The sequence below is a fragment of the Artemia franciscana genome, chromosome 8, assembly GCF_032884065.1.
Source record: "Artemia franciscana chromosome 8, ASM3288406v1, whole genome shotgun sequence".
NCBI lineage: Eukaryota > Metazoa > Arthropoda > Branchiopoda > Anostraca > Artemiidae > Artemia > Artemia franciscana.
Window position 1 is genome coordinate 2,894,005 of NC_088870.1, and position 27,216 is coordinate 2,921,220.

Below are 27,216 nucleotides of genomic sequence, written 5' to 3' on the forward strand. Positions count from 1 at the left end.
GAGGATACGAACCCCCTTATTTACGTAATAATTTCTGTTCTTTTTAGGTTTTAATGCTGCTCCTTACTTCCAGCTGAAATTCTTTTTTATTTATTTTCTCATTGTTTTTTTTAAATAATGCTAGAAAATCCTGCAGCCCATTCATGGAAATTCTCTTCCCTCATGATAAATTCCTCCATGAAAAGATCCTCCCACGTAACCCCCTTCCCCAACTCACCTCCCCCCCTCAATACGAAAAAGTCCCTCAGAAAACGTCTGTACACTTTCCAATAACCCTTACTATATGTAAATAATTGTTAAAGTTTGTAACTTGCAGCCCCTCCCCCAGGGACTGTGAAGGATAAAGTCGTCCCAAAAGACATATTTATTAGGTTTTCCAACTATGATGAAAAAAATGGCTATTTCAGAATTTTAATGCAGTGACTTTGGGAAAAAATGAGAGTGGGAGGGGGCCTAGGTGCCCTCCAGTTTTTTGATCGCTTTAGGGCACTAGAAATTTAATTTCCGTTAGAATGATTCCTCTCACGACATTGTAGGACCACTAGGTTGATACGATCACCCCTGGAAAAAAACAACAACAACAAAACAAATAAACATGCATCCGTTATCTGTCTTCTGGCAAAAAATATAAAATTCCACATTTTGTAGATAAGAGCTTGAAACTTCTACATTAGGGTTCTCTGATACGCTGAATTTGATGGTGTGAATTTCGTTAAGATTAATGGCTTCTAAGGAGAGTTTTACCCTATTTTCTAAAACAAGGCAAATTTTCTCAGGCTCGTAACTTTCGATGGGTAAAACCAAACTTGATGAAACTTATATATTTGAAATCAGCATAAAAATGCAATTCGTTTGATGCAACTATTGGTATTAAATCTATTTCTTAGAGTTTCGGTTACTATTGAGCCAGGTCGCTCCTTACTACAGTTCGCTATCATGAACTGTTTGATACCGTAAACGTATTTCTTTTTCGAAATTTATTAATTGCTTCCAGACACTCCATTTTATTCTTGCTATGGTGAATTCTACATTTTTACTTTCGAACAGTTTTCTTATGATGATCGGATGATTTTAGGCGACGATTAGGAATGTTCTATAGATTTTATTCCTGCTATGGTGAATTTTCGTAACTTGCCGTAAATCTATTTTTTGCAAAGTTTATTAATTGCTACAAGAAATTCGATTTTGTTCCTACTAAGGTGAATTTTTCATAGTGCACCATAAATTACCAGAAATTCCACTGTACTTCTACTATGGTGAAAATGATTTTTTAAAATTATATTAGCCCCTGGAAGTTCCGTTTTATTCCTGCGATGGTGAGTTTTTCATCAAACAGTTCGTGGTAACGAACTGTAGTAAGGAGCGACCCGGCTCAATAGTAACCAAAACTCTAAAAAATGGAATAAAAAAAATCGAAAAATCGAAAAATGGAATCGCATTTTAATGCTGATTTTAAATATATAAGTTTCATCAAGTTTAGTCTTAAACATCAAAAGTTAAGAGCCTGAGAAAATTTGCCTTATTTTAGAAAACAGGGGCAAACACCCCCTAAAGGTCATAGAATCTTAACGAAAATCACAGCATCAGATTCAGCGTATTGTATTATTTGTTTGTTTTTTTCCCCAGGGGTGATCGTATCGACCCAGTGGTCCTAGAATCTTGAAAGAGGGCTCATTTTAACGGAAATGAAAAGTTCTAGTGCCCTTTTTAAGTGACCAAAAAAATTGGAGGGCACCTAGGCCCCCTTCCCACGCTAATTATTTTCCCAAAGTCAACGGATCAAAATTCTGAGATAGCCATTTTGTTCAACGTAATCGAAAAACCTTGTAACTGTCTTTGGGGACGACTTACTCCCCCACAGTCCCGGTGGCAGGGGCTACAAGTTACAAACTTTGACCAGTGCTTATATATAGTAATGCTGATTGGGAAGTGTACAGACGTTTTCAGGGGGATTTTTTTGGTTGGGGGAGGGGTTGACAAGAGGGGGATATGTTGGGGGAACTTCCCATCGAGGAATTTGTCATAGGGGAAGAAAATTTCCATGAAGGGAGCGCAGGGTTTTCTAGCATTATTTTAAAAAAACAAGGAAAAAATAAATATGAGAAGTTTAACCTTATAACTATGTCTTTGGGGACGACTTACTCCCCCAAAGTCCCCGTGGGAGGGGCTACAAGTTACAAACTTTGACCAGTGCTTACATATAGTAGGGCTTATTGGGAAGTGTACTAACGTTTTCAGGGGGATTTTCTGGTTGGGGGAGAGGTTGACAAGAGGGGGATATGTCGGGGGAACTTTCCATCGAGGAATTTGTCATGAGGGAAGAAACTTTCCTTTAAGGGAGCGCAGGATTTTCGAGCATTATTAAAAAAAAAACAATGAAAAAATATATATGAAAATTTTTTTCAACTGGAAGTAAGGAGCAGCATTAAAACTTAAAACGAAGAGAAATTATTATGCATATGAGGGGTTCACCTCCTCCTAATACCTCACTCTTTACGCTGAAGTATTTTTAGTGATTTCAACTATTTATTCTACGGCTTGTGTGATTCAGGGGTCATTCTTAATGAATTGGGACAAAATTTAATCTCTAGAGTAAAGAACGAGGTACTGACGAGGGGGGTGAACCCCTCATATATGCAATAAAAACATGAGAATACAAAAGTTCGTTACGCAAGCTAATTTATAAGTTATGTTTATCTTTTACTAATAAAAACATTCGTAAAAAATTAAAAGTTCTAGTTGCCTTTTTAAGTAACCAAAAAATCGCAGGGCAACTAGGCTTCCTCCACCGTTCCTTTTTTTCTCAAAATCATTCGATCAAAACTATGAGAAAGCCATTTAGCAAAAAAATAAATAAATAAACTTGCAAATTTCGTGTTAATTATTCCTCTGCGGAGAGCCAAAATCAAAACATGCATTGATTCAAAAACGTTCAGAAATTAAATTAAAAAAAATCAAGTTTTTTTTAGCTGAAAGTAAGGAGCGACATTAAAACTTAAAACGAATAGAAATTACTTCGTATATGCAAGGGGCTGCTTCCTCATCAACGCCCCGCTCTTTACGCTAAAGTTTGACTCTTTCTCTCAACTCTGCTTTTTAAAACAGTAAAAAACTTTAGCGTAAAGAGCGGAGCGTTGATGAGGAAGCAGCCCCTTTCGTATACGAAGTAATTTCTGTTCGTTTTAAATGTCGCTCCTTACTTTCAGCTAAAAAAACTTTTTTTTTTTAATTTAATAACATACCGTAAACTTATTTCTTTTTCGAAGTTGCTTCCAGAGGTGCCATTTTATTCCTGCTATGTTGAATTCTACATATATAATTTCGAACAGTTTTCTTAAGATGATTGAGTGATTTTAGACGACGTTTAGGAATGTTCTATAGATTTTTAAGTCAACAAAATTGACTTAAATACAAATTTGTTTTTTACAAAAGATTTTAAAACTTTTTAATTTTATAAGTACAAATTTTTAAGTACAAAAGAGCTTTTTTCAGTGTGAAAAGTTATAATTTCTTCAAAGCAACTTAAGACCTTTGCACGGAAAATTAGGAACCTAGTATGGAAACCATTTAGGACTTAAAAACGGAAAACAAAATCTATTGAATAGTAATTGAATAGTATTTTAAAAGAAGATGTTTTCGCTTCAAATAAAATCAGTTTTTTCCTCTAAAAGTTAAATATCGCATTACTTGGTCAACGTCTCTTATTTCTCATTAGGTCACCTGCTGAAGAACAAATTGGAAGTCACTTCCCTCTTTCAAAAAACACATTAAAAGAAAATCATTAAGTTGATTTTGAAAATCATATTTACAGAATTGCAACCATAGAAACCTTTCATTTACGATTTATAATTAATAAAGGTGATATTACAAAAGAAATGATACAAAATCCCATTTCAGAAGACAGCTTTCGAATTGCAAAACAAGAAAGCTTTGACAAATTACGAAGCATAATTTTAGAAAAACAGTTCGTGGTAACGAACAAGGAGCGATCCGGCTCAATAGTAACCAAAACTCGAAAAAATTAATTTTGATATCAATAGCTACATCAAAAGAATCGCATTTTAATGCTGATTTTAAATATATAAGTTTCATCAAGTTTAGTCTAACCCATCAAAAGTTACGAGCCTGAGAAAATTTGCCTTATTTAGGAAAATAGGGGGAAACACCCCCTAAAAGTCGTAGGATCATAACGAAAATGACATCATCAGATTCAGGGTACCAGAAAACCCTACTGTAGAAGTTTCAAGCTCCTATCTACAAAAATGTGGAATTTTGTATTTTTTGCCAGAAGACAAATCACGGGTGCGTGTTTTTTTTGTTTTTTTTCCGGGGTCATCGTATGGACCAAGTGGTCCTAAAATATCGCAAGAGGGCTCATTCTAACGGAAATGAAAAGTCCAAAAAAATTGGAGGGCATCTAGGCCCCCTCCCACGCTCATTTTTTCCCGAAGTCAACGGATCAAAATTTTGAGATAGCCATTTTGTTCAGCATAGTCGAAAATCATAATAACTATGTCTTTGGGAATGACTTACTCCCCCACAGTCCCTGGGGGAGGGGCTGCAAGTTACAAACTTCGACCAGTGTTTACATATAATAATGGTTATTGGGAAGTGTACAGACGTTTTCAGGGGGATTTGTTGTTTGAGTTTGACTCTTTGCCACAATTCTGCTTTTTAAAACAATTAAAAGCTTTAGCGTAAAGAGCGAGGGATTGCGGAGGGGACAACCCATTTCATATACGGAGTAATTCCTGTTCGTTTTAAGTTTTAATGTCGCTCCTTACTTTCAGTTAAAAAACTAGTTTTTTTTATGTAATTTTGCCAGAAGACAGATCACGCATGCGTGTTTATTTGTTTGTTTGTTTTTTTCTTTTCCCCAGGGGTCATCGTATCGACTCAGTGGTCCTAGAATGTTGTTAGAGGGTTCATTCTAACGAAAATTAAAAGTTCTAGTGCACTTTTTAAGTGACCAAAACTGAAAGGCACCTAGGCCCCCTCCCACGCTCATTTTTCAAAAAGTAACTGGATCAAGATTTTGAGATAGCCATTTTGTTCAGCATAGTCGAAAAACCTAATAATTATGTCTTTAGGGACGAATTAATCCCCCCCCCCAGTCATCGGCAGAGGAGCTGCAAGCTACCAATTTTGACCACTATTTACCTACAGTAATGGTTATCGGGATGTGTACAGATGTTTTCGAGGGACTTTTTCTCGTTAAAGAGGGGTCAGGGGAGGGGGTTACGTAAGAGGATCTTTCCTTGGAGAAATTTATCATGAGGGAAGAATATTTCAATGAAGGGGCCGCAGGATTTACTAGCATTATTTAAAAAAAAAAGAATGAGAAAATAAATATGGAAAAGTTTTTTTTCAGGTGGAAGTAAGGAGCAACATTAGAACCTAAGACGAAGAGAAATTATTACGATTTAAGGGGGTTTGTCTCCTCCACAATATCTCACTCTTTAATCTAAACTATTTTTTAGTAATTCCAACTATTGATTCTACGGCCTTTGTGATTCAAGGGTCGTTCTTAAAGAATTGGGACTAAATTGAAGCTTTAGTGTAGAGAGCGAGGTATTGACGATGGGGAGAACCCCCTCATATACCCAATAAAAATATTCTAAAATAGAATTTCGTTACGTAAGTTAATTCGTAAGTTACGTAAATTTATTAATAATAAAAACGTTCCTAAAAAAAGATCTAGTTGCCTTTTTAATTAACCAAAAATAGGAGTGCAACTAGGCCTTCTTTCCCCCTCCTTTTTTTATCAAAATCGTCCGATCAAAACTATGAAAAAGCCATTTAGCAAAAAAAATAATATGCAAACTTCATTTTAATTTTTTATGTTAGATGAGCCAAAATAAAAACATGTATTAATTGAAAAACGTTCAGAAACTAAATAAAAAAAAGTCTTTTAATTGCAAGTAAGGAGCGACATTAAAACTTATTACTTATTGAACGTTGAAAAACGTTCCAAAATTAAATAAAAAAAATTTTGTTTTTTAATTGCAAGTAAGGAGCGACATTAAAACTTAAAACAAACAGAAATTGCTCCGTATATGAAAGGGGCTGTCCTGTCCTCAACGCCTCGCTCTTTACGCTAAAGGTTTTTGTCGTTTTAAAAAGTAGAGTTGTGAGAAAGAGTCAAAGTTTGGCGTCAAGAACGAGGCGTTGAGGAGGGGACGACCCCTTTCATACTCGGAGTAATTTCTGTTCGTTTTAAGTTTTAATATCACTCCTTACTTGCAGTTAAAAAAACTTGTTTTTGTATTTAATATAAACTTATAACGAACAGAAATTATTACATAGATAAGGGGGTTCATCCCCTCGTCAATACCTCTCTCTTTACGCTAAAGTTATTTGGTACTTTCAAAAGAGCTATTTATTCTAATTCAACCCTTTGTGATAAAGGTTTTATTCTTAAGGAATTGGATCGAAATTCGGACTTCCGCGCAAAGAGTGAGGTATTTAAGAGGGGGAGGGGATGAATCCCCTCATATACGTATTAATCTCTGTTAGTTTTAAGTTTTAATGTTGCTCCTTACTTTCAGTTGAAAAAACTTGCTTTTTATTTAATTTCTGATCGTTTTTCAAATAATGCTGGGAATTCCAGCGCCCCTTTCCAGGAAAATCATCTTCCCACATGAAAAATTCCTCCGTGGAAAGATCTTCCCAGGTAAACCATTCACCCGACCGCCTTCCACACCAGAAAAATCCCCCCCCCGGAAAACGTTTACATACTTCCCAATAACCAATACAGTACGTAAACATTGGGCAAAGTTCATAGCTTGCAGCCCTTCCCGCGGGGACTGTGGGGGATTAAGTCACCCTCAAACACATAGCTATTAGATTTTTTGACTATACTGATTAAAATGGCTACCTCAAATATTTGATCGGGCGACTTTGGGAAAAATAAGTGTAGGAGGGGGCTTAATTACCCTCCAATTTTTTTGGTTACTTAAAAAGGGAACTAGAACTTTTAATTTCCATTCAAATGAGCCCATATTCTACAACCACAGGGTCAATACGACACCCCTGAAAAAAATGCATCCGTAATATTTCTTCTGGCAAAAAATACAAAATTCCATATTTTTCTAGATAGTAGCTTGAAACCCCTACAGCTGTGTCCTCTGATATGTTAAATAGTATCGTGTGATTTTCATTGAGGTTCTATGACTTTTAGGGCTTGTATCCCACTTTTTTCAAAAATAAGACACATTTTCTCCGGCTCGTAACTTTTGCTGGGTATAAGTAAACTTGATAAAACTTGTATATTTGACAGCATAAAAATTCAATTCTTTTGATGTATCTATTGGTATCAAAGTTACAGTTTTTAAAGTTTCGGTTACTGTTGAGCCGGGTCGCTCCTTAATTACAGTTCGTTTCCACGAACTGTTTGATTTAGGTAGTATAATCAAATATTTAACTACTACAGTCTCGGTGCGCATAAAAAGCCCCTCCCATTGAATCTCCCATGAACGGTCCAGTACATATTTGTCAGTCACTGAATAATGGTGCGAATCTGTATGATTTAATATTGCAAAAGCAGAAAGAGCTGTGGTGAGCCGGCGAGGTGGTTTACTACTGTCCCATCTAACAGGTATGACTTAACTGAGTGGCCTATCAAGGATTTCTAAAACTGGGTTTTGATTAAATCTTAACAAATACAACAATTTCACGTGCTAATTAAACATTGCAGCAGAGAAATAGCCGAAATTTCACAAACAGTGGGAAACAGTGCAATTTTCCTATTTCAAAAGTTTTAGATTTCAGGGGTAATTGACACACTGTCAAGGTCCTCACTCACACAAGCAAAAAAAGTTCTGAGCAAAGGTTTCTGACTTTCTCTAAATATAGCACCCTGGTCTTGGTTTTTCTAAGTCCCTTAGTCTTTTCAGTTTATTCCAGTTTATTCCTTTGTGGATATCAATATCCACAAAGTGGCGGGACTATTTGAACTTTGCCAAAAAATATTATATCATAAAGGGGCATCCAAATAGTTTTAGGACAGTTTATATATTAGGTTTCATAATAATCTGTGATTTTAGATAGTAATAGTGCAACGAGGAGCGTCAAAACATGTTCCTTCTTGGTAAGGAAATTATTCCCTTGAATTTTTCCTCTTTTATGCTCTTTTTTGGGGCCATAAAAATATCCTTCAAAATTGGATGAAGGGCCTTTGTTTTTCGTCTAATAGCTGGTGGAATAGCCCAATAAAAAAAAGTCTGTTAAGAACTGTTTTTCATGAAATTTTTAGTAGTTTTCAGAAAATTGAAGGACATCAAAAGAATTGTGTTTATATTATAAGAAGAATATAAAGTATTGGTTTTTGTTATTATTGTAAATATCCCACCACGAAGTTGCAAATTCAATAAAACTTCTCTTCAGAAAGCGCTTTTTTATTAAGTTAACTCATTAAGTTAACCTCACGATTCTTTTCATCATCTAAGTTTCAGGTTACTTGCAAGTTTGGTATAAAACTAGGAATGTATGAGAATTGTATTGAAAGTGTTTAAAATTATTCAGCCATTCTAGTAACCAAGTGTATTGTCAGTTGCTAACCAAACTTTTTTTGTCCAGGGCAAATCTGGAGCCAGAGGGAGGAGGTATAGCCCCTGACTATATCCATCAGCGACCTTAGTAGAGATTTAAATAATACTTTTACGGTAACCATAGCCATTACTCTTCTGTTCCTTACTGGTTTAATATCACGGAAGAGGTTTAATGGCGATTCTTTAAGACACAGCTGCGGATCAATGAACTCTGTCAAGGCCATTTCCTAAGGCCCTCTGAAGGATGAATGAAACCTTACATAACTGACTTTCTCTGGCCTAGAAATTTAGTTGCGCAATAGACACTGAGAGTTTTAAGACTCCTACCCGCAATGAATTCTGCGGGTGTGATGCATCATAGCGTCGTATGGGGTGACGACCAATGAATTAAGAACAAATCCGATAATGGCTATTGCCTAAGGTACTCGGAGGAGCAATAAACTCTGGACAACCCCGGACAGGGCGATTCTAATGGTGTACAGGAAGACCAATGAGATTTGAACAAACACCGTAATGGCGATTTCCTATGGAAGTCTCGAGGAACAATAATCTCTGAAGAGACCAGGACAAGGCAATTATAATTTTCTTGATACTATTGCGAAACAGATTGCGTAATGATCTAAGATGATCGCTTAGTATTTTCCAATGATTTCAGAAATATTTGACTGATGTAGGATTTGAAATGGAGAACCCCTAAGGATGAAAGAATGACGTGCTAGTCAACTAAACTACCAAGTCAATACCAATGAATCGTTCTTAGAAATACACTGACAAAAACCCTCATGTATCACCTTATGAATTAACAATTAAATGAAATGAGCAATATCCTATTAATACGTCAGACCACCCCCCAGAATTTATGAATTATTTATCTGGTGTAGAAATCGAACCTGAGACCTGAGATTTCCTACAGTAAAAGAACGATGAGTTAGCCATGTGAATCAAGAAGTCAATGATACTATCATGTTCTTAGGAATATATTTAAAATAATAGATTTCATGGAATTGCTATGCTATTGAATTGTATATGTTTATATATCATATATCATCTTTAGTTTAAAAAGCACCCTTCCCTACTAGACATTATGGAACTTTTGAATTCAATCCGTGAAATATTTTTTTTAGAACTTGGACCTTCAGGGAACGGTAAAGCGCCATATTAAAACTAGAAAAGCACATAAATAATGCCTTCGTGTGGTTTACTAGCTTAGCACTTCAGGCGAATCTTCATTAATTTTTATTTTGAACATTTTGATTTTTTTCTTACTTTTTTTTACTTGAAATTGATTTCTTTCGACTGTCCAAAGATTCAACTCTTATGACGTAGGATAATTGAGAGTATCATTTCCAGAGATGATAGTATGCGAGGAAAATGTATGCCTAAAACTAGTAGTTGATGACTACAATTCAATTAATAGCAAAACATCATTGAGCGTTAATAGTATCGTTGGTAGTTTACCAACAGATAACATCGTTGAACAGAATGCTAGCAATGATGATATGTGTGATGAGCTTGTAGGTACAATAATGATAAAAGTCGAGTAAGGGCCCAAAATGAAATAAGTGCCATGTCAGGATGAAATATGATAAATTATCTTTTTGAGTGGATTCTAAACATTCAAATTTTTTATGATGATATTAATAACATGAAGTACTGATCGCGTGGCCGATTCTATCAAAGTAGGCATGGTGATGACAGGCACAATTCATAATAAATGATTAAAGCGGCTGCCCCATTGGTACTCCGTTGTTGGTCATCGCAAGTACTTAGTTTATTATATTTTTTCAAACAGTATTATTTGTACACGGGAAGGATAAACACTTACATAATATTAAAAAAAGTGAAAATGAATATTTCAAGAAATTGTGTGTTCATGATAAAGTTGATGTAGCATTGAATGTACACAAGGAAAAATATTTGAACTATGAAACAACTACAAGTGGCAACACTATTGGAAATGTATGTGAGCGTTGTTAGGACAGCGAGAGATGAAATTCCTTGGAATGTCGAAAAAGTCAACTCTTATGACAGTTGACATGCGAGAGCAAGATTTCCAGAGATGATAGCACTCAAAGAGAATGCAAGCCTGAAACTAATAGCTGATGACGAAGGGAATCTCTGGCTTATGGTTCTGGCAACACGCTACATACAACCAAAAAAAGGGGAAAAGCAGGGCCTGTGACTTCAACAATATAATAAACCGTATCCGGTCTACATTTCAAAACGTTTACCTGTGTAAAAATCGTGCTGTAATAGACAATAAAATCACAAGTGCAATAAAGATGGCATTAGCAGATAAAATTACCAAGGATATTAAAGACAATTCAACGAAAAGCAAAGCATTGGTGAGCTGTAAAAGCATCATTGATAGTTGAGCAATATATAACATCATTGAACAGAATAATAGCAATGATGAAGTGACTGATGAGCTCACATATGCAACCTGCTCAAAATTCGTGTATGAAATCAAAATAAAATAAGCACCATGTCAAGATAAAACATGATCAATTATTTTTAGATTGGATTCAAAACATTAAAATTTTTATGATGATATAAATCAGATGTACGTGCCACTGTTTCAATAAAAAATTTAATTGAACTACTTTGTTGTATTTCTAATATTTTGAGGGTACGCTAGGAACTCCGTCATTTAGAATATCAATTCAAAAGTTAGAAGAGGAAAAATTTTAGTTAGATAAGCAAATAATTCCTGTTAGAGAAGCAGGAATTTTCAAACATAGACATTACTACCAGGTTCATCAGCGATGTACTAAAGTCTAAAATAGGTGGATAAGGATTTTACCAAAGTCTGATAAAGAGAGAGAGAGAGGGGGGGGAACTGGATTCTTTTTAGAGTTAGAGAAATATTAAGTGGGAATTTGTCAAAATTAAGTCCAAAACAGACACTATTACCATTCTCACAAATGGTGTACTAAATTCTGAAATAGATGGACCATAGGAGACACTTCGAAACATATCTTTTTGTTCAAGGAGTTGATGCAGGAATCATTTCAGTGAAACCATCTGCTTTAAATGGGGGCGAAGGCATTTATGAGCGACACATGGGATCAAGAAGCAATTGTGACAACTATATTAATTTTTATCTACAACCACCAAGATCTACCTCCCTACCTTTACTTTAATAGCATTAGCAGAAAATATAACCAAGACAGTTAACGACAATTCAACGAAAAGCAAATCATTAGTGAACGGTAATAGTATAATTGGTAGTTTAACAACAGATACCATCATTGAACAGAATAATAGCAATGACGAAATGTGTGATGAGCCGGTACATGCAACTGGGTTAAAAGCCATGCATGACCTCGAAATAAAATAAGTGCCATGTCAAAATAAAATATGATGAACTGTTTTTGGATTGGATTCGAAACATTCAAATTTTTATGATGATATAAATAACATGTACGTGCCATTATTTCAATAAAATATTTCATAGAATTAGTTTGTTATGTTTCCAATATTTTCAGGATACACTAGCAACGACATCATTTAGAGTATATATTAAAAAGTTCATTTTAAGTTTTAATACTGCTCATTACTTCTAGTTGAAAAAAATTATTTATTTTCTTATTGTTTTTTATATAATCCCAGAAAATCCTACACCTCCATCTTGGATATTCTCTTCCCTCACCACGAACTGTTTGATAATCAAATCTCTTACTTAGAATTATCATTCTCTTAATCAAGTAGCTACAATATTCTGTAAAATTAATTAACCTTTTTTTACAATAATTAAGAGAACAGAATTCAAAGACAAGTGAAAGTTTCACAACTTACGGCCCTTACACCGTAAATCAAAGTTACCCCGTAAATCACTAAATCCAAGCATCAAAGTAAACAAAGTGTTAAAGTAACAATAATTAAGTTCTGTAACCCAGAGCCATTTCTCTGGGGCTGGGAGGGGTCGACCCCACAATCATAACTTTTTGGCCTTTGAATTATTTTGAACAAAATGGCTAATGAAACGGGATTTGAATCGGTCCTATATGTGGAAGTGCCAAGAGACATAAATTTTTAGTCGATTTGATCTGTAGAAGTACCAAGAACAGTGAAAACGAAGCGGGGTTTGAATTGGTTTTATCGGTAAAAGTACCAAGAACCCGAATATGAAAGGGGATTTTAATCGATTTTATCTGTAAAAGTACCAAGAACAATGAAAATGAAACAGGATCTGAATAGGCTTGACCAGTAAAAGTATTAAGAACAGAGATTGATAGGCCGAACCGATTTGATCACTAAAAGTACCAACAGCGGAGGCAATAAAGTTTGAATCAATTTGATCAGTTAAAGCACTAAGACCAATGAAAATAAAATGGTGCTAAAACAGATGGTTCATTAAAAGTAGCATGAAAAATGAAAATGAGAGGGTAATGAATCGATTTGATCAGTAGAAGAAGGAACCATGAAAATAAAAGAAGGTTTTAATCAGTTTGATGTGTTAAAGTATAAAAAAAGAGACAAAGAAATGAAATTTGAATCGATCTGGCCACTAAAAGTACCAACAACAGAGACAATTAAAGGAGAATTTGAATCAATCATTAAAGTAGCAAGAAGAATGAACATGAAAGTGCATTTTAAATCGATTTGACCAGTTAAAGTGCTAAGAACTTTGGAAATAAAAAGAAGTTTTACTTTTACAGATCAAATCGATTCGAATCTCACTTCAATGTCTCTGTTCTTGATACTTTTACAAGTTAAACCTATTCAAGTCCCGTTTCATTTTTATTTTCCTTGGTATTTTTACAGATCAAATCGATTAAAATCCCCTTTCATTTTCATGGTTCTTGGCACTTTTATATATAGAACCAATTCAAATCCAGTTTCATTTTCATTGTTCTTGGTACTTTGCTATATCAAAACCGATTGAAACTTCTTTCCCTTTTAAAGTTCTTGGTACTTTTACTGGTCATATTGATTCAAATACACATTTCATTCTCTGTTGTTGATAATTTTAGTGGTCCAATCGATTGAAATCTCATTGAAATCTTGAAACTTTTACAGATTAAACTGATTAAAGCTTCTTTTATTTTCATGGTTCTTGGTACGTTTACTGATCAAATCAATTAAAATCCCCTTTCATTTTAAATACTCTTGGTACTTTTAACGATAAAACCAATTCAAACCCGTTTCATTTTCACTGTTCCTGGTACTTTTACAGATCAAAGAGATTCATCGTCTCAGCTGTTGATACTTTTAGTGGTCAAGTCGATTCAAATCACATTTCATTATCTCTGTTCTTGATACTTTTATAGATCAAACTGGTTAAAACGTCTTTTATTTAAATGATTCTTGGTACTTTTACTCATCAAATCAATTAAAATCCCCTTTCATTTTCAGGATTCTTGGTATTTCTACCAAAAAACAAATTCAAACCCAGTTTCATTTTCACTTTTCTTAGTACTTTTATAGATTAAGTCGATTAAAATCCCCTTTTATTTTCATGGGTCTTGACACTTTTACATATAAAAACCAATTCAAACCCCGTTTCATTTTCACTGTTCTTGGTACTTTGCTACATCAGAACCGATTGAAACTTCTTTCACTTTTAAAGTTCTTGGTACTTTTACTGGTCACATTGATTCAAATACACATTTCACTCTCAATTGTTGATAATTTTAGTGGTCCAATCGATTGAAATCTCATTGAAATCTTGAAACTTTTACAGATCTAACTGATTAAAGCTTCTTTTATTTTCATGGTTCTTGGTACGTTTACTGATCAAATCAATTAAAATTCCCTTTCATTTTAAATACTCTTGGTACTTTTAACGATAAAACCAATTCAAACCCGTTTCATTTTCACTGTTCCTGGTACTTTTACAGATCAAAGAGATTCATCGTCTCAGCTGTTGATACTTTTAGTGGTCAAGTCGATTCAAATCACATTTCATTATCTCTGTTCTTGATACTTTTACAGATCAAACTGGTTAAAACGTCTTTTATTTAAATGATTCTTGGTACTTTTACCCATCAAATCAATTAAAATACCCTTTCATTTTCAGGATTCTTGGTATTTCTACTAAAAAACAAATTAAAACTAAGTTTCATTTTCACTTTTCTTAGTACTTTTATAGATTAAGTCGATTAAAATCCCCTTTTATTTTCATGGTTCTTGATACTTTTACATATAAAAACCAATTCAAACCCCGTTTCATTTTCACTGTTGTTGGAACTATTAAAGATAACAAGAGCTAAGAGCTCATATGGCACTTGTGACGAGGCGAGAAGAGCTAAGAGCCAAGAGATCATATGGTATGAGCTCTAACAAAATTCTATGAATCAATAGATTGATTTAAAAAGGAAAATAAGAGGCTTAATGCCGGTCAGGATTTAAAATAAGAGCTCTGAGTCACGATGTTTTTCTAAATATCAAAATTCATTAAGATCCGATCACCCACTCGTAAGTTATAAATACCTAATTTTTTTTAATTTTTCCTCTCCCTTTAGCCCCAGATGGCCGAATCTGGGAAAACGACTTTATCAAGTCAAATTGTTCAGCTCCCTGACACGCCTACCAATTTTAATCGTCCTAGCACGTCCAGAGGCACCAAACTCGCCAAATCACTGAATCCCTCCCCCCAAATCTCCCAAAGAGAGCGAATCCAGTACGATTCTGTCAATCGCGTATCAAGGACATTTGTTTATTCTATCCACCAAGCTTCATCCCGATTCCTCCACTCCAAGTGTTTTTCCAAGATTTCCCCCTCCAACTCCCCCCAATGTCAAAAGATCTGGTTGGGATTTGAAATAAGAGCTCTGAGACATAAATTCCATCTAAAAATCAAATTTCATTAAGATCCGATCATCTATTCGTAAGATAAAAATACCCCAATTTTCACGTTTTCCAAGAATTCCGGTTTCCCTCTCCAACTCCCCACAATGTCACAGGATCTGGTAGGAATTTAAAATTAGAACTTTAAAGCACAAGATCCTTCTAAATATCAAATTTCATTAAGATCTGGTCACCCTTTCGTAAGTTACAAATACCTCAATTTTCGAAATTACCCCCCCCCCCCAATTCCACCAAAGAGAGCAGATCCGGTCCTGTTATGTCAGTCACGTATCTTAGACAGGTTTCTATTCTTCCCATCCAGTTTTATCCTGATCTCACCGCTTTAAGTATTTTCTAAGATTTCCGGTCCCCCCAAATGCCCCCCCCCCGTGATGCTGGATCTGGTTGAGATTTAAAATGAGAGACCTGAGTTACAAATTCCTTCTAAATATGAGGTTTCATGAACATCCGATCACCCCGATGAACATCCGATCTAATTTTTCAGAATTAACCCCTCCCCCAACTACCCCAAAGAGAGCGGATCCGTTCCGGTTATGTCAATCATGTATCTAGGACTTGTGCTTATTTTTCCCACCAGGTTTCATCCCGATCCCTCCACTCTAAGTGTTTTCAAAGTTTTAGGTTTCCCCCTCCCAATGTCACCAGATCCGGTCGGGTTTAAAATAAGAGCTCTAAGACACAATATCCTTCTAAATATCAAATTTCATTGAGATCCGATCACCCGTTCGTAAGTTAAAAATACCTCATTTTTTCTAATTTTTCAGAATTAACCCCCCCCCCCTAACTACCCCAAAGAGAGCAGATCCGTTCCGGTTATGTCAATCATGTATCTAGGACTTGTGCTTAATATTCCCACCAAGTTTCATCCCAATCCCTTCACTCTAAGTTTTTTCCAAGTTTTAGGTTTCCCCCTCCCAACTCCCCCCTCCAATGTAACCAGATCTGGTCGATATTTAAAATAAGAGCTCTAAGACATCATATCCTTCTAAATATCAAATTTCATTGAGATCCGATCACCCGTTCGTAAGTTAAAAATACCTCATTTTTTTAATTTTTCAGAGTTACCCCCCCCCCCCCCAACCACCCGAAAGAGAGCGGATCCGTTCCGGTTATGTCAATCATGTATCTAGGACATGTGCTTATTTTTCCCACCAAGTTTCATCCCGATCCCTCCACTCTAAGTCTTTTCCAAGATTTTAGGCTTCCCGCTCCCATATCCCCCCCCATGTCACCAGATCCGGTCGGGATTTAAAATAACAGCTCTGAGACACGATATCCTTCGAAACATCAAATTTCATTAAGATCTGATCAACAGTTCGTAAGTTAAAAATACTTCAATTTTTCTATTTTTTCCGAATTAACATGCCCCCACTCCCCCCCCCAGATGGTCAAATTGGGAAAACGACTATTTCTAATTTAAGCTGGTCCCGTCCCTGATATGCCTGCCAAATTTCATCGTCCTAGCTTACCTGGAAGCGCCTAAAGTAGCAAAACCGGGACCGACAGAATTGGAGATTGCTATATGTCACTTGGTTAATACCAAGTGCCATAAAAATCGATTACAACCCCCTTTTATTCTCCCAGTTTTTGGTACTTTTCCTGATCAAACTAATTCAAGTCCCTTTTCATCTTCATTCTTACTGCTTCTTTTACTGATCAAACTGCTTCAACCCATTTCATTTTCAGTGTTCTTGGTACTTTAACTGGTAAAACCTATTCAAATCCAGTTTCATTGTCACTGTTGTTGGTACTTTTACAGATCAAATTGATTCAAATTTCATATCATTTCATTGTCTCTTTTCTTGATACTTTTACAGATCAAACTGACTTAAAACCCCCTTTCATTTTCACGGTTCTTGATATTTTTACTGATCAAACCGACTCAAATCCCCTTTCGTTTTCATTCTTTTTGCAACCTTCACTGATCGATCCCGATATTCATTTATTTTCAATGTTCAATGTTCTTGGTAGTTAAACTGGTCAAATTCAATCAAATCTCGGTTCATTGTCTCTGTTGTTGGTAATTTTAGCGGTCAAACCGTCTCAAATCTCATCTCATTGTCTCTTTTCCTGATAATAAAATATTTCATATTTTGAATAATGCATTTGCTCATTTCCATCTTATTCCAAAAAACAATACATTTTGAGTAATACCATCGCATATTTTCCCACATCTTATTTCAAGCATCAAAATAATTTGAAGAAAATATTTGGTATTCCGAATAATACATTTGCTGATTTCCATATTATTTGAAGAAACAATACATTTTGAATAACACCATCGTATATTTTCCCTCATCTTATTCAAGCATAAAAATATTTTGAAGAAAATATTTGGTACTAGCTGTTGGGGTGGCGCTTCGCGCCCTCCCAACACCTAGTTGGTGGGGGCGCTTCACGCCCCCCAAGTCCCCCCGCGCGCGTAAATCTTTACGCGCCATATGAGTTACGCGCCATTGTAGTTGTGTCCCTATGTCCCACCTGTGAATATAGATAGATATATATATATATATGTTTTTAACTACGTAAAACTTGCGAATATACAACATTCTTTGATGTCCCATTGTCTGTGCATATAAATAGATTGTCAGGTTTACCGACTCTTGAACATGCAACATATAATGGTCCATGGGAAAACAATCCGTATTCAGATCTATACCTCATGATTCTAATGATTGCCCTTGAGCTTTGTTGATGGTGATTGCTAATCGACCATTCCCTGTGTCACCGTCGTCATTTATATATCCCCCTGTGCCCCCCGGCGTCCCCGTTGTAGTTGTGTCCCGGTCGTCATTTATATTCCCTGTGTCCCGGTCGTCATTTGTGTCCCGGTGTCCCAGTCTGTGATTTCTCTTTTGAGTGTCCCGGGCGTCATTTATATTCCTTGTGTCCCGGTCGTCATTTGTGTCCCGGTCTGTATATACATTCGTTTTTGAATTGGTCTTTTTTTTTAGTTTTTTTAGTTATACCTCATGATTCTAATGATTGCCCTTGAGCTTTGTTGATGGTGATTGCTAATCGAACATTCCCTGTGTCCCCGTCGTCATTTATATATCCCCCTGTCCCCCCCGGCGTCCCCGTTGTAGTTGTGTCCCGGTCGTCATTTTTATTCCCTGTGTCCCGGTCGTCATTTGTATCCCAGTGTCCCGGTCTGTATATACATTCGTTTTTGAAATGGTATATGATGAAATAAATTTTTGCATTTTTCCCCTTTTTTTTTCTTTTTAGTTTTTTTTTATTTTATTTTTTTTAGTTTTGTTTTTCTCCTTTATTTTTCATTTTTTTTTTCCTTTTTTTATTTTTTTTCTTTTTTAGTTTTTTTAGTTTTTTAGCTTTTTTATTAGTTTTTAGTTATTTTTTCTTTTTAGTTTTTTTGTAGTTTTTACCTTTTTTTTAGTTTTTTTTTTACTTATTTCCTGGTCGTCATTTATACTCCCTGTGTCCCAGTCGTCGTTTGTGTCCCGGTGCTTTGTTGATGGTGATTGCTAATCGAACATTCCTTGTGTCCCGGTCGCTTTCTCTTTGAGTGTCCCGGTCGTCATTTATATTCCCTATGTGCCGGTGTCCCGGTCTGTAATTTCGTCAGTCGAAAACATGACGTCAGTCAACACACAAACATGACGTCACCCGACAGACCCACACACACACAGACAACTTATTTTTATATAAATAGATTTTGAACAATGCATTTCCTTAGTTTGATCTTATTTCAAGAAACAGTACATTTTGAGCAACACCATCGCATACTTCCTCATCTTATTTCAAGCATCGAAAAATTTTGTTGAAAATCAATGGATATCTTGAATAGTGCATTTTGTTATCTCCCTCTTATTACAAGAAACAATACATATTGAGTAAAAATATCGTATATTCCTCCTCGTTTTATTTCAAGCATCAAAATATTACGAAGAAAACATCTGGTATTTTGAATAATGCATTTGGTTAATTCCTTCTTATTTCAACAAATTTAAATTATTAAATTTGTTTTTATGGCACTTGGTATTAACCAAGTGACATACAGCAATCGCAAATTCTGTTGGTCCCGGTTTTGCTACTTTAGGCACTTCCAGGTAAGCTAGGACGATGAAATTTGGCAGGCGTATCAGGGACCTGACCAGATTAAATCAGAAATATTCGTTTTCCCGATTTGACCATCTGGAGGGGAGTGGGTGGCCGGTTAATTCGGAAAAAATAGAAAAAAGAAGTATTTTTAACTTACGAACGGTTGATCAGATCTTAAAGAAATTTGATGTTTAAAAAAATATCGTGTCTCACAGCTGTTATTTTAAATCCTGACCGGATCTGGTGACATTGGGGGGGAGTTGGGAGGGGGAACCTAAAATCTTGGAAAGCACTTAGAGTGGAGGGATCGGGATGAAACTTGGTGGGAAAAATAAGCACAAGTCCTAGATACATGATTGACATAACCGGAATGGATCTGCTCTCTTTGGGGTAGTTGGAGGGGGGTTCATTCTAAAAAAATAGAAGAAATGAGGTACTTTTAACTTACGAACGGATGATCGGATCTCAATGAAATTTGATATTTAGAAGGATATCGTGTATCAAATCTATTTTAAATCCCGACCGGATCTGGTGACATTGGGGGGATCGGGATGAAACTCGGTGGAAAAATAAGCAGAAGTCTTAGATACGAGACTGACATAATTGAAACGGATCCGCTCTATTGGGGGGGGGGGTTTAATTCTAAAAAATTAGAAAAATGACGTATTTTTAACTTACGAAGGAGTGATCGGATCTTCATGAAACTTCATATTTAGAAGGACCTCGTAACTCAGATTCTTATTTTAAATCTCAACCGGATCCAGCGTCATTGGGGAAGGGGGGGGCAGTTGGGGGGGGGGGGGAATCTTAGAAAATACTTAAAGCGGAGAGATCAGGATGAAACTGGATGGGAAGAATAAAAGCCTGTCTAAGATACGTGACTGACATAACCGGACCGGATCTACTCTCTTTAGTGGAGTTGGGGGGGGGGGGGGTAATTTGGAAAAATGAGGTATTTGTAACTTACGAACGGGTGACCAGATCTTAATTAAATTTGATATTTAGAAGGATCTTGTGCTTTAAAACTCTAATTTTAAATTCCGACCAGATCCTGTGACATTGGGGGGAATTGAAGGGAGAAACCGGAATTCTTGGAAAACGTGAAAATTGGGGTATTTTTATCTTACGAATAGGTGATCGGATCTTAATGAAACTTGACATATATAGAAAGATCTTATGTCTCAGATGTTCCATATTCGACTCGAATTGGATCCGGGGACATAGGGGGTTGGAGGAGGGAAACATAAATCTCGGGAAACGCTTAGAGTGGAGGGATCGGGGTGAAACTTGATGGGAAGAACAAGCACAAGTTCTAGATACGTGATTGACATAATTGGAACGGATCCGTTCTCTTTGAAGGAACTGGGGGGTGTTAATTTGGAAAAATTAGAAAAATTGAGGTATTTTTAACTTAAGAACGGGTGACCGGATCTTAATGAAATTTGATATTTAGAAGAAATTCATGTCTCAGAGCTCTTATTTCAAATACCGACCAGATCTGTTGACATTGGGGGGAGTTGGAGGGGACATCGGAAATCTTGGAAAACGCTTAGAGTGGAGGAATCGGGATGAAGCATAGTGGATACAATAAACAAATGTCCTTGATATACGAGGTCTTTCTAAATATGAAATTTCATTAAGATCCGATGACTTCTTCATAAGTTAAAAATACCTCTTTTTTTAGAATCAACCCTTCCACCCAACTCCCTCAAAGAGAGCGGATCCGTTCCGGTTATGTCAATCACGTATCTAGGAATTATGATTATTTTTCCCACTAAATTCCATCCCGATCCCTCCAAGCCTTTTCCAAGATTTTAGGCCCCCCCCCCAATGTCACCAGATCCAGTCGGGACTTTAAATGAGAGCTCTGAGACACAATATCCTTCCAAACATCAAATTTCATTAAGATCCGATGACCCTTTAGTAAGTTAAAAATACCTCATTTTTCTAATTTTTCAGAATTGACCCTCCCCCCAGCTCCCCCGAAGAGAACGGATCCGTTCCGGTTATGTCAATCACGTATCTAGGACTTGTGATTATTTCTCCCACCAAGTTTCATCCCGATCCCTCCGCTCTAAGCGTTTTCCAAGATTTTAGGTTCCCCCTACCAACTCCCCCTAATGTCACCGAATCCGGTCAGGATTTAAAATAAGAGCTGTGAGACATGATATACTTCGAAACATCAAATTTCAATAAGATCCAACCACTCCTTCATAAGTTAAAAATACCTAATTTTTTCTAATTTTTCAGAACTAACCCTCCCTCCCAACTCCACCAAATAGAGCGGATCCGTTTCGTTATGTCAATCACGTATCTAGGACTTGTGCTTATTTTTCCCACCAAATTTCATCCCGATCCCTCACTCTAAGGCGTTTTCCAAGATTTTAGTTTTCCCCACCCCAACTCCCCCCAATGTCACCTGATACGGTCGGGATTTGAAATAAGAGCTTTGAGACACGATATCCTTCCAAATTTAAATTTCATTAAGATCCGATCACCCGTTCGTAAGTTGCCCCATTTCTCCTCAGATGGTCAAATCAGGGAAACGACAATTTCTAATTTAATCTGATCTGGTTCCTGATACGCCTGAAAAATTTCATCGCTCTAGCTTACCTGGAAGTGCCTAAAGTAGCAAAATCAGGACAGACAGACCGATCGACAGAATTTGTGATCGCTATATGTCACTTGGTAGATACCAAGTGCCATAAAAACCTTATTATGTCCCCCAGGACATATCTTACCACCCTCACCTCCGACTCTGGGGGTTATGTCAATCTTTGAAATATTGTTTTGACTATTTGGGACAACATGGCTATCTCAAAATTTGATCGGATGCATTTGAAGAAAAGACGGCATGGGGGCGGCTAGTTGCCCTCCTATCATTTTGACTTTTAAGAAGGTAACTAGAACTTACGCCTCAAAAATTTTATGCAATTGCCCTTTCCCTATGAGGCGGCGCTGAAAAAAAAACCGTACGACCTTTTCTATAGGCAACACTATAGCGTTGCCTCCGAAATAAATAATTAAGATGTTGCTTCAGCTTATTTCATTTTATTCGAAAAGAGCTGAATTTTACAAACTTCAGGGGATTCGGAAACACCTTCATTCCATGACCCCAATATCAGAATCTACTTTTGAATTTCTGCCGCTTGCCGTTACTAAGCTCCAGATTGCTCGAAAAAGTAAATCAGTATTGCTGCTCTGCAGCACACCTACCCAGGGGACAGAAAGACACAGTCACCTTTTTTGATTTGGCAGGTTTAATTAGCGCATTGTTGATAGTACGGTCAGTAGCTAACATACATCGAACTTTATGCGTAAAGAGCAGAGGGTTCAGGGGGTGGCGTTCCCTTCATGCATAGGGATCAAATATAACGAACGATGGTGATAAGAAATTGAATTTTTGTTTCACGTTTTTCCTGTGACAGAGCATTTATTCTTGAACAATTGAGATACAAAACTCAAGCGTATTGAACCAAAGTTTGTGGGGGTGGTGCCCCCCCCCCCCCTGTTGAGGTTCCTCCTGAAGTATTTTTTCTGCCAATTTTTAAATTTTACGTTGAAGCTCATTTTTGTAGAAACATGTTTTGAAACCAGGTAGGTACGAGGAACCATATTGTAGAAAGGAGAAGTCCATCGCAACCCTTGAAAAATAGGCAAGTTAAAATGAAAATTATGTAGAGAATCAGAAGAATTCAAAAGTTTAGTGAAGGCCTAGTCGCAAAGTTCCTTGCCAACGTGCTTTTATATAACCATATGAAAATAAGAGACTTAACACCCTCACATAGATTTTTTTTTTACTTTAAGACCATATATGCAAAAATATTCAAAGAACAACATCTCAACATTAAATGACATGACAGTGACTTGAACTCTATTTTTCTTAATTTGCTTTTATTATGAACTGCTAAACACTGACTATCTTGATCCAGTCTTCCTTTTTTGCCTACTTTTTGTGTGTTTTAATCTGGCTGCCAAGACTTGGCTATTTTGTGTTTTCTCCTGTTTCTCTAATTTCTCTTTCCCTTTTGATTTATTTTTTTAAACTAACTGACAAATCGTCACTATGTTTCTGTCTCAGACTCATTTGAGAGAGGATTCCATTAAGTATGCAAGCGTAAAAATAGATAAAGGGAGAAATTTGAACTGTGACTAAATAAGTGGACAAAATACAAGTTTGTGTAAATACTTTTATCAGATGGAAAAATAAGATTCTTCCTTTTCTGATGGGTAAATAAAAAACACCAACAGAAAGTAAATAAACGCCAAACCTTAATTGGTAAAATTAAAAGTAAGTGGTGGTTAAATCTGAAATGACAACATAAAACATTATTAGTTTAATTATATTAAAAGATTATTAGTCTAATAATATTGTTAGACTTAATTCGGCTAATAATATCACTTAACACTATTCAGCTCGCCTCACTACGATTAGACACACTGCGCGACATAGTCAAACTTAATTTGACTAAGAACTTAAGTCGCATTGGCAGAGGCACCACTTCCCAATAATATAGGGAGAGGAAAAATATTTTTTTCTTTTTTTTCGATGAAGATACAAAAAGGTATTTTTTGCCAAGACATTGCCAAGACAGATAGTCCAACTGAGTGAGAAGAAAAACCAGGCATTAATTCCCCCTCATTGCCGTCGTTATTATCTCCCACTTACGCTAAACCTCTCATGTCACTCCCCAATGCTGAACTAGAGTCAATCTGTTGGAGGGTCTCCCGGGCTCGGCACGCTGAGTTCTTCCATTAAAATTGAAAATTTGATAGTTGGGAAATATATTGGATAGCGCGTCAGGGGAGTGGCAAATATATTGAAATTTGGACTTATACTGAAAAATGGATTAAAATGCGTATCGCAGGGTTTCGACTCGAGCAACGGCCTAACTAGCCACGGATTGAAGGCATCCATGCTTTAAGCGGTGAACATGGACATGAGAAAGGACTCTACTGTTGGTATATGTTTAGCGCTACCGCTAGACAAATAGTCTAATCCTTCAACGGCTTTCAGCATCCTTATTTAAGCGGCGGGCATAAGCAAGATGGGATGACTATCTTACTGTCTGGTATTTATTAATTAATTAATCAAAAATATGCAAAACTTTGGTTTGTGTGTAGCGCAAGGGTTACCACTGAGGCAACAGTCTAACCATCCACGGCTTGAAGCATCCGTGCTTTAAGCGGCGAAAATGGACTTGATGGAATCCCATATGAAAAAGGAATATATTGTTGGTATGTGCGTAGAGCAGGGTTACCGCTAGAGCAACGGCCTAACTAGCCACGGCTTGAAGCATCCGTGCTTTAAGCGGTGAACATGGGCATTAAAAAGGACTCTATTGTTGGTATATATATATATATATATATATATATATATATATATATATATATATATATATATATATATATATATATATATATATATATATATATATATATATATATATATATATATATATATATATATATATATATATATATATATATATATATATATATATATATATATATATATATATATATATATATCTTCGAAGACCACACTGCCTTTCCATGACAAAAGTAAAACAGTTCAAAATAGGGATGATACCTTTTTATTGACAGTGAATAGAGTATAAAATTATTTAACTGGATATTTTGAACACATATACAGTGTTCCTCATCAGCAGTAAAACTAAAAAAAAAATGAAAAATACATATATATATATATATATATATATATATATATATATATATATATATATATATATATATATATATATATATATTACTCCCAACTAAAAAAAAAAGAAAAATACATATATATATATATATATATATATATATATATATATATATATATATATATATATATATATATATATATATATATATACTCCCAAATTAATCCTAAATAATTCATGAGTAGACTATTAGCTAAAAATGACATGTGTACATTTTTTAGATTATCTGACAGCAGTCAGACAATATGGTGAATATAGAGTAGGGAATTATTTTCCCCATTTACATTTTTTTAGTTGATTAAAATACAATATAGAAATTTATAAGTAAATTAATTAAGAAAGTTAACATCTCACTTTGATACTTACCTCTTCCTTGACATGATAGAAAAAAAAACATACCTCAGGGCTGCTGACAATCCATCACACTTACCTTAACTAATGGTACCAAAACAGTAATATACAAGTGATCTTTTTTTCTTTTCTTTGTTAAGAAACCCTGAATCATATGAAGAACTAATGTTTACCTTCTGAATTTAAAACTTCTGGATTTTGCATTAAAATCAAAGAATAACAGAAGTGCCTGGAATAGCATTCTTTTACTATTCAAATAAACATTATCAATGTGATATAAGCGCCCAAGCTTCCCCTCTACTAGTTAGAAAGGCATCTATGTTTTTTCCACAGCAATTACAATTTTGATTTTAGATCAGAAGCTATTAGTAATATAATGAAGCAAGTAATTATATTGTCACAAAAGTTTCTCAAAAATAGTACCCAAATTTTCTTCCTAGAATAAAAAAAAAATCAAAACATAGAAATATAAATTTTCTATTTATAAAAAAAGGACAATCGAGAAGATTTTTGTCTGATTTATAAAGAAAAAATAAGCACATGTTGGAATTATTTAAAACACAACAAATCCAAACTTTCATTGACTACGGGATTCAGGATACGCCTTGAACTGTATTTAAATAATCCCTAAAAAAAAACGAAAATGAAAGAATTTGCAGTAGCATGTTGGCTTTTCGAATATTTTTTTTAAAGCATCTGTTATAATGCGACAGTTTCAATTTATCATCAAAAGCTATTAGCACTATAATAAAGCAAGTACTTATATTGTCAAAAGAAGCTTCGGAATCCATAGTACTAGTTCTCTTCCAAATATTTTTTTAAAGTAATTGTTATATGTTAAAAGAAGGAATATAAATTTTTATTTTAAGGAAAAAAAATGATCAAAAAGATTGTTTCTTGTTTTTAAGGAAAAACAATTCACATATAGAATTTGTCACACACAAAAGTAAACCAAAATTAGCTACTACTGGAATCAGTTTAAGCCTAGATATGTATTAAATAATTCTTTCAACGAAAATAACAGCGTGTACAGCGGCATTTTCAATTCTGGACATTAGATTTTCACAGCATCAGTTATCTTATGAGTAGATGTTAATACGACATTAAAATAGTGTTATAAAGGCATTTTGAAAATTTTGTTCAAGTTTAACTCAAAATCGACCCTAAAGAATTTACTGTTTATTTGGAATATTTACTAAAAAACCAAAACAAATGATGGTGCCTATGAGAATAAAACTAATTCAGTAGATCCTATTTTTTTCAATTGGATTCATCCTCCAATAGAAAAAAAATTAACATCAAATGTCAAACTTCCATTGATACGAGATGGACTTTTTAAAAGCAAAATATATCTAGAAACTCTTAGCTAATGAAACATAACCTATATTATATTTATATATTATTATATTATATTTATGTACAGATATTATTTGAATAAAATATCTAATATTGCCTAGAGACTTTAACAATTAATTAAAAAACAAAGATTATGTTCCATTACCGATTTCACCTTATTTTTCATTATATATCTCACTCGAATTACTTTTCTTTGAATGTCAGAAAATAATTCCTTTAGTTGGAATTTACAACATTAATTTTTAGCAATTATTCCTTTTGGAGCTGGAGACTTACTTTGGAGAGTTAGTTTAATTCTTAGCAACAATTCCACGCTTAATCCTAAAACTTACAATTACTTTTGTTAACTTAGCCTATGT

General features: G+C 35.2%; 1 protein-coding gene across 1 annotated transcript in view; it reads right to left on the reverse strand.

Annotated features, from left to right (window-relative positions):
• LOC136029880 (biotin--protein ligase-like) overlaps positions 1 to 27,216 on the reverse strand; it is a gene marked incomplete in the record, with an annotated part of 100,159 nt that overhangs the window by 72,464 nt on the left and 479 nt on the right.